Source organism: Octopus sinensis, linkage group LG12 (assembly GCF_006345805.1).
Source record: "Octopus sinensis linkage group LG12, ASM634580v1, whole genome shotgun sequence".
Classification (NCBI taxonomy): Eukaryota; Metazoa; Mollusca; class Cephalopoda; order Octopoda; family Octopodidae; genus Octopus; species Octopus sinensis.
The window spans coordinates 42,255,341-42,265,340 of record NC_043008.1 but is presented as its reverse complement, the minus strand read 5'-3'; the positions used below and the strand labels follow the sequence as shown (position 1 = coordinate 42,265,340).

The window sequence follows — 10,000 nt, the reverse complement described above, 5'->3', positions numbered from 1 at the left end:
TTATTTAGAATGAATATTAAATTGCTTAGGTTTGTGAATCTGTGAGTCCGAGATTAGAAGTTGATATTATTCGTTATCATGCCTTGTAGGGAAATTTCTGAGATGACAGTTTCTGCAAAGAATATAAATGACTTTTCCGTAAATATTTATTCTTGGGAGACAGATAGCTTGTAAAAGACTAGCAGAGGTAATTCCAAGGCTTAAACGTACCAGTAACGACCATTATACTATCGAATTGAACTCCGTTACAAGTCGTCGAAAAAATCTCCACCCTCCTTCCAAACTTGCAATATTTATTAACGAAACCATATCTATGAAATCTTCTGCAATGTCAAGATGTCTCCTTTGCCCCTGCGGCATATTAACTTAAGAAACTTTAAACTTTATCGATAAATATAATATTAACAACATACACAACACTATTCTCTCTGGAATCTGATTTTTTACTCATATATTTTCTTAATATTCATGACAGATTACACACACATACATACACTCACACACACATACACACACACACGTATATATATAGGCATATAAATATATACAGACACATATACATATACGTATATATATATATATATATATACAAATATATATATATACATATACAATATATATATATGCATGTGTATATATGCATATATATAGTTGTATATTTATCTCCTCTCTCTCCTCCGTCTCTCTCTCTCTCTACTATCTATCTATCTATCTCTCTATCTATCTATATTATAGATATATATATGGTATGTGTGTGTGGTGTGTGGTGTGTGGTGTGTGTGTGTGTGGGTGTGTGAAAAAATATTAAGAAATTAATGAATTTCTCTCAACTAATTTTTCAAATTTGGTAATTAATGATTTCCTAACAGAAAACATAGAAATATATATTATTAATTAACTGAGGAGAGTTTTAGGAGTGTACAATAAGTTTTTTTCGGCTGCCAATTATTCGGAAATTTTCGTTTTGCTTTTCGGTTTGTACAAACGGTTGTGGATTACTTCCTCTGAAATATATATATAATATATATATGTATATATATATATATATATATATATATATACATACATATATCTACCTATATATGCAAACACGCACACACGCAAATACATATTAATATATTAATACACATATATATGTATAGTCAGATACACACACACACGCAAACATACATAAATATACTTATAACATCCATAAATTCATACAAGTATACATGTATATTTATCCGTTGCCTACGTACACACACACACACACACACACACGCACACGCACACGCACACACACCTACATATATTTATAGATATATATTACCATACATATCAGCCTTGTGACACTACCAAATATTGTTTAATCATACTGAAAATTCACTAAGAAAGATTTTATACCTCATATAATCTGCAGGCGTGAGATCTAAAAGATGAAGAAATGTAAGAATCACCGTTATAGAATAGGCCACCCTTATACATACATATATACATACATACATACACACACACATATATATATATATAAAGAGAGAGACATAGATGGAGAGAGAGAGAGAGAGAGAGAGAAAGAGAGGAGAAGATCATGGGATTTCACCTAAAAAGTTACCCGCCGCGGCACAAGGCCTGCAGTCGCCCATGCATACCAGCCTCCCTTCTCACACCACTGATGTCATCCAAGGGAAAGGCAAATGGGCTGATACAACTTGGCGCCAGCAATTCATTTCCACGGCTGAGTTAACTTGAGCAACGTGATATAAAGTATCTTGCTCAAGAACACAACAAGCAGCCCGGTCCTGGAATCGAACTCACAGCCTCACGATCGTAAGCTCGATGCTCTAACCACTGAGCCATGCGTCTTTATATACATATACATGAGCTTGTATTAAGAAAACCGTTAAATGAATTTACAACGCAGGATGCAAAGAATCTTTGTTTCCTCTACTAAATACAAATTTGAGTGATAATATATATATAATATTATATATATATATATATATATATATATATCGAAATCCTTCAACAGTGTCTTGTTAATGATACGCACATTAATAATGTATCGAACCGCCGTGAAAGGGATTTTATTGCTGGTATTCCCACCTACTAACTCCACGTCTCATAAAATTCCTATTTGCTTACCTCTGCAATTTATCATGTCATTTATTTGTTATTTCATAATTTAAAACAGCCGACATATTCTGACCTGTGAAAGACCAGCAATGCATCGGTCTTGAAACTGATAACATGCAATACAAAACACTAGAAAAATGCCGACACAACGAAGAAATCTCAGTTCTTCTAACCGGTTTGACTGAAATAGCAACAAAACAATCCCGTAAGTAAAAAACCTATAGCTTTTTAAAAACCACACCTGTTCCCCTAAACCAGGTTGATTACTTTAGATTCTCAATCCTTAAACATATGCCCAGAAACAAATATAGGGAATTGATCACGTATAAAATATTTTGGTTTTATATCTCTGTTCGATGACGACTATTTTCAGACGTGAAGCATATTTCTAGCAGCCATTAATGCTATTCGACAAGTGTTATTACTGACTGAATAGATTTTAGTGAATTTTAGGAGAAACGTTTGATTGGTTATTTTTGGAATTTTGCTTGAATTTCTTTGGTGAGAACAACCAAATGAATTGCATTGTAGTCAAGGAAATTGAATCATTGTAAGAACTGCAAACATGAGAGTTACATATTTAGTAAATGGCCAATTGTGATTCGCAATCAATTTGCTGGAGGAAACGCGAAAAGAAAAGATTTAGATCTCTCTACCCGTCTCTCTCTCTCTCTCTCTCTCTCTCTCTCTCTCTCTCTATCTATCTATCTATCTATCTATCTATCTATCTATCTATCTATCTATCTATCTATCTATCTATCTAGTTATCTATTTATCTATCTATCTATCTATCTATCTATCTATCTATCTATCTATCTATCTATCTATCTATCTATCTATCTATTTATCTATCTATCTATCTATCTATCTATTTATCTATCTATCTATCTATCTATCTATCTATCTATCTATCTATCTATCTATCTATCTCTCTGTCTGTCTGTCTCTCTCACCCTCTCTTTCTCTGTCTGTCTGTCTCTCTCTCTCTCTCTATATATATATACATTCATAAATATACACATACTTATAAGCACACATTTTCATCCATGTATCTCCTCCTCCTCCACTTCTTCTTCTTCATCTTCTCTTACCTCCTCCTACTTATCCCCTCCTCCTGCTGCTGCTGCACCTCCTACTACCACACCTCCTCCTCCTCCTCCTCCTTATCATTCTTCTTCCCCTCTCTTCTTATTCCCTCTCCTCCTCCTCCTCCCCTCCTCCTATTTCTTCTTCTTCCTCTCCTCCTCTCCTCCTCGCTCCTCCTATCTATCCACTCCTGCTGCTGCACCTTCTCCTTCTCCTCGTTCACCTCGTCCTCCACCTCGTCCTCCACCTCGTCCTCCTCCTCCTTATCCTTCTTCTTCTTCTTCTTCTTCTTCTTCTTCTTCTTCTTCTTCTTCTTCTTCTTCATTCTTCTTCTTCTTCTTATCCACCTCCCATCCATATTCACTATGCTAATTACTCACCCCCTAACCGCACTTTTATTTACTTTTTATTTACAATTAAGGTGTTCTACACCAAAATCCTGTTGTGTCTGGGGGGAGTCATATTCTGTTTGTACCTTATAATTTAACACACTTACCTGTACAGTTTCCACTTATTTCTTATGCTTATTTTCCTAAAATTTTCGTTCCGTCCTGCAACATTTTCAATAGCCGTAACTCTCAAGACTTTTGAAAATGTTACAAGACGCAACGAAAATTTTAAGGCACAAAAAGAAAATGGCTTTCCCCAGACACAATAGAATATGCTTTAACACACGAACTGACAAATAGAATCTTGCAAACCAAATCCAAAATCGAAATATATATATATTTGATCACTAGCGATTTTTTTCCCCTGTCTTCCCTTCTCGGGATCTTTCCTTCTCCTATGTTTCCGACGAAGAGCTCCGCTCAAAACGTCAAACTCCCCTTCTTCCCTTCTTTCCTGAGCGTCCAATAATACTTTATTTGTTCCACGTCCTTGCGTTGTTGTTTTTTTGTTTTTGTTTTCTTGTTTGGATTAACTTTATATATATATATACATATATATATATGTGTGTGTGTGTGTGTGTGTGTGTGTGTGTGTATACATAAATATTTGTTTTCATCTCAAGTCATATAACGAACAAAGTAAAATTAAGCTGAAGATTTACTCAACGCCTTTTCTTTCACGTAAATATTTCTCAAACTTTTACAAGAGGGGTTATAGGAACTTCGAAGATTCGGCCATGTTAGCCTTCGTCCGTTCCACCTGAATAATTCACGTTTTTGTCCTAATTTCGATCTTACTTTCAATTTCATATCGTTTAATCCCACTGATTGATATTCGATCACCTTTATGTCTAATGTCGCGTATAATCAATCTCTTCTGCTTGAGGTAATGAGTTTTGCGTCTCTCTTTAAATACAAACACAACTTAAACTAAATTAGAAATCAAATATTTTATGACAACGGGAATGCTGCAGCTGTTGTGAGAAGGAAGAGAAGACGGAACCGTTCAGAGACACAAGCACACACACCTACTCCGTCGGTTGCGACGACGAGGGTTCCAGTTGATCCGATCAGCGGAACAGCTTGCTCGTGAAATTAACGTGCAAGTGGCTGAGCACTCCACAGACACGTGTACCCTTATCATAGTTCTCGGGAAGATTCAGCGTGACACAGAGTGTGGAAGGTGTAACAGAAACAGGAAGAAAGAGTGAGAGAAAGTTATGGTAGAAGCATGCAGCAGGGATCGCCACCAGCCCCTGCCGGATCCTTGTGAAGCTTTAGGTGTTTTCGCTCAATAAACAATTACAACTCCCGGTCTGTGAATCGAAACCGTGATCCTACGACTACGAGTCCGCTGCCCTAACCACTAGGCCATTGTGCCTACACACACACATCCATATATATATATACACACACGCACACACAAGTATACTCTCACCTGCCTACATAGAAACACATACAATCACATAAATACACGCGTTCACAAAACATACACATACATACATACAAACACATAGACGCGTACACACGTATAAATACTCACATACAATGATACATATATATACACACACGCACACTGATTTTCGTATATTTACATTCGCGCACACACATACACATACACAGATACTGAGTGTTACATAAACACATACAGATCCATACACAGATACACGCAATCATATCCACACATACACCCACTCACACGCATTCTCTCTTTCTCTTATTGATGCATACATCCTAAGATACACACCCACACACACACACACACACACACATATATACGGATAGAAGTGAAAGTGCCAGTGTGCGTGTGTTTCGCATGTATGCACGTATTTGTTATTGCTATGGCGTTTTAATCGTGAGTCAGCTCCGATCAAAAAGACTGTAGTGAAAATGATTCCATCCATGCCCACCCTCTACTATAATACACCGAATACAACACTGAATCTCCCAATTAGTTCGTCTTTTATTTTTTTTAAATAGATAAATGTTTGAAGAATTTTCGACTCCTGTATTTAGCAATTCGCATGACCACGTGGAAGTGCGCGTGGGTTGTGCGCGCTTGGATTTCTGAGTATATGTGTGCGTATGCATGTGTGTGTGTGTATGTGTGTGTGTGGTGTATGTGTATGTATATATGCGAGGGTGTGTGATTGTGTGTGTGTGCGTAAATGTGTGTGATTTCACTGAAGAAAATCGAAATCTATTGCAGAGATAATAACAGACATATATTTCTCAATAACAGAATTCCCGAAAGCTTAAAGATGGGCTTCAAGTAGTTATATATCTATAATAGCATAATCTAAAATAATCTTCTGTAAATCGCATCATCAACACAAGCACTCGCTCACACACACACACACACATACACACACACACACACACCACACACATACACACACACATACACACACACGCACACACACACACACACACCAACGGGATGCACACACGTCATGTTGCTGCAGGGTCTCCTTCTTCCTTCATTATGACATTTCCAGATGTTATTGTGTAAAAACGCCAACGAAGATTTATAGAAGTCGTTATGTCTTCGATTCCATCTCCGTTCCTTTCCAGAAGGAAACTGTCATGACCTCATAAATATATTGGGAATTTAACATGGGGACATTATTAACAGGTACACAGCATTCCCAAATTTAGTATCACATATGTTATATGGTACTAATTAATAAGGAAGGGTACTACTTGCACCTTTCATTATTAATTAATAATTTTGCATTTATGGTTCTTTTACACATGCTGGCCACTGATACTATTGTAAAATATTAACAAAATATCCTTGTACATGTTTATAATTGTTATATCGTATTACACATGTTATATATGTTGATATACCAAACAGGTAGAAGAAATTATATATATATATATATCAAACATTTATAAACGGGTATATATCTTTATATATGAAACATGTGTAGGTAGGTATACGACATTACATATACCAAACACTTATACCCGGATATATATATATATACCAAACATGTGTGAGTAGTTATATAACATTAAATATATATATCAGGTTTTGAACCATGAAGAATTTCTACCAGATTTTTGCAGAGTTTTGGGTTTTTTTAAATTTAAAACCGAAATGTATAAATAAATTAACATTGATGTTTTTTTCACCATTGTTATAATGCTTTGAAATGGAACTGTCAAAGAGCGATATTCGAGCAATTTTGCTATTCAACTTCATAAAATGACGTAAAGCAGCTGGAACAAGTAAAATAATGTCATGGTTGTTCTATAATTTTTAAATAGGAGTTTCTTGAATCATGGAATATATTTCAAAACCGGGCTTACTGTAGAAATGCCAGCGTAAGGTATGTGTCTTGTAAGCTTGGTTATTTTATTGGGGTTATGCTAAAGGAAATGGATTTTGTGCTGTGAAAGTAATGTTTGAGTTATACTATTGGATCGAAAGAAGCCTTCATAAGACACAGGTTACGAAGTAAGCCTAGGTGTAGTTTGAATGTGTTTGTTCATATAATTTATTTATAGTTAATACCACAATTATTACTGGTACTATATTTATGTTTATGCAGAAGATCATGTTTTAATTTCAAAATCGTAATTTGACAGCTTTTTCTTCTCTTTTCACGAAATATAAATGGTCGGAAGGGATTGAAATATCAACCAGTTTGAATATATTCAAGTTTTATCGGTTAGTCTTCATTTCCTTCTCAGTTTTGACAGACATATCCCAGTTGGATTGTGACCAGCTCGTTATTATTCACCATGTTTGATACAGGCTTATATAACTTTTTATCCGTTTCCAAGGCGGACAGTCTATATAGAGTTCTACAGACTTAATTGCCAACTCGATCATTACGTACAAATATACTCGAACATGGCAAAGCCAAGGCAGTCAGAAATGCTGTAGTCAACTTCCTCATCGCATCTCTTTTATCATCTGAACGTGTTGTTAGTATCATATTTCACTATTTTGTATTTTTAGTTACCTGTAACAAGGGAACAGTGTTCTGGAGTTGGAATCCGATCTACTCTCTCGTTTTCAGCTCATAGCATTTGCACCACAATTCATCAATGCTTTTTTTCATTCTCGTGTCAGTGTGATATTCACTATGATTGGGTATCCCCCTCTATTGCATTACTAGCAACATGTTTGAATATTTCTTGGCATTGAAGATGTTTTCTAGTAGAATCTTTGTTAATATTTCTAGAATTTTTCGGTGTTTGTTAGAGATACTTTATTCTTTTGGATAAAGTGTTTGCGTTTTTCCAAGCGACTCGACTCCACACGGTTTTGCTGATATAATTTGTTTAAACTCTCTTTTGCTTCCAGTCTATTTTTTTATTTCATTTCCATTTTACTAACTAAGAACAAGGATTCCTTATCCTCCTAATTTATTAATTTACTTATTTTTCGGTTGCTATTCTGAAGGGTTGGGGGAATCAGGTTTGTCTTTGGATGGAATTCTCTCTGAATCAAGTTCCGCTTCCCCTCAATACTGCCACAGTCACCAAACAGATCTGATCATTCAGTTTATCGATATTCGATCAGTTCTTTTTACTGTGAACGAAATTTCTTTCAAGCCTCGATTCCAGTTATTCATTCTTACGCAGAGTTGAACATTTACTTGCCATTATAGTTGCTGTTGTTCTTGTTGCAGCTGTTGTTTGTCGTTGATCATGTTGTTGTTTACATAATGTTCTTTTGCTTTCTTTACTTTCTCTCTCGGAGCTACCATATGTTTCTAACCCTGGAAACACCTTTCCATTGCCACGTTTCCATCGTTTATTCTGTGACAAACGATACATTGTCTTGAATGCATATCAGATGACATTTTAACACATATCCAAAACATCTCTTTATCTCAAAACTTTACACTTCCTGCTTAAACTAACCACAAACGCCACCTATCTACATCTTTACACTCCCTGTTATAAGAACAGCAAAAACTATCTTTATATCTTTATATCTATACCGGTATCTATATAGATGTCAAATTGGATGCGCCATTTTCTTTAGTTTCTTTATTGACGAAGGAAGTATCACCTGCAGAATGTCTGTTTCTCCTTGACTAGATATCGGCTGACATTTTAACACATCTCTAAACATACAGTCTTTCTTTTCACTCTTCACACGAACAGTTTCTTTTCATGTCTTCCTTCTACATCGCTTTCCGCGAACAAAAATTGAGAATTACTAATTCGCTTTCATGACTTGGAATTTTAAACAAAGTTAATATCTAATATCTTTGTATGTATGTATGTATGTATGTATGTATGTATGTATGTATGTATGTATGTATGTATGTATGTATGTATGAATGTATGTATGTATGTATATATGTATGTGTGCATGTATGTATGTATGTATGTATGTATGTATGTATGTATGTATGTATGAATGTATGTATGTATGTATATATGTATGTGTGCTGTATGTATGTATGTATGTATGTATGTAGGTATGAATGTATGTATGTATGTATTATGTATGTCGTATGAGTATTATGTATGTATGTATGTTGCGTATGTAGTGTATTATATGTATGTTATGCGTGTATGTATGTATTATGTAGGTATATATGTATATATATATATATATATGTATATATAATATATAATATTGTGTGTATCTATCTATATATTATATATGTATGTATATATATATATGTATATATATATATATTATATATATGTATATATAGAGATAGATAGATATAGATATAGATATGTATATACTTACAACGTAACACTCCTCTGGTTACGATGACGTGGGTTCCATTTGCTCCAATCAACGGAACGGCCTGCTCGTGAATTTAACGTGCAAATGACTGAGCACTCCACAGACACGTGTACTCTTAACGTAATTCTCGGGGATATTCAGCGTGACACAGAGTGTGACAAGGCTGATCTTTCGAAATACAGGTACAGTAGAAAGAGGAAGAAAGACTGAGAGACAGTTGTAGTGAAAGAGTACATCAGGGTTTGCTAATACCCCCCTGCCAGAGCCTCGTGGAGCTTTAGGTGTTTTCGCTCAGTAAACACTCACGACACCCGGTGTGGGAATCGGAACCGCGATTCTGCGACCGCGATTCTGCTGCCCCTAACCTCTGGGACATTGTACTTCCACACACACATACACACATGCACACACGTGCATATATGGGTACAGGACGTCACCAAGAGTGTAAAGAACATGAAATGCGTAAACAAACGTGGGAATAAGTGAATGAAATACGTAAACAACGAGAAAAAATGGAAAACAGGACAAGTGAACACAGAGAAAGGACCCTGCATCAGTTGGTAGCTGTCTATCTATTCCTTATTTCGTGCATTCAAAGACAATATGAATCTTCAAAGACACTTGCTCCCATAAATTCTAAAATATAATTTAGGACTTATGGAGAGTCAAAGTTGGGATCTTA

General features: G+C 35.5%; 1 long non-coding RNA gene across 1 annotated transcript in view; it reads left to right on the top strand.

Moving 5' to 3' along the window:
- The window catches only part of LOC118765616, a 23,082-nt gene that overhangs the window by 11,410 nt on the left and 1,672 nt on the right, over nucleotides 1-10,000 (top strand). The window lies entirely within an intron of this gene.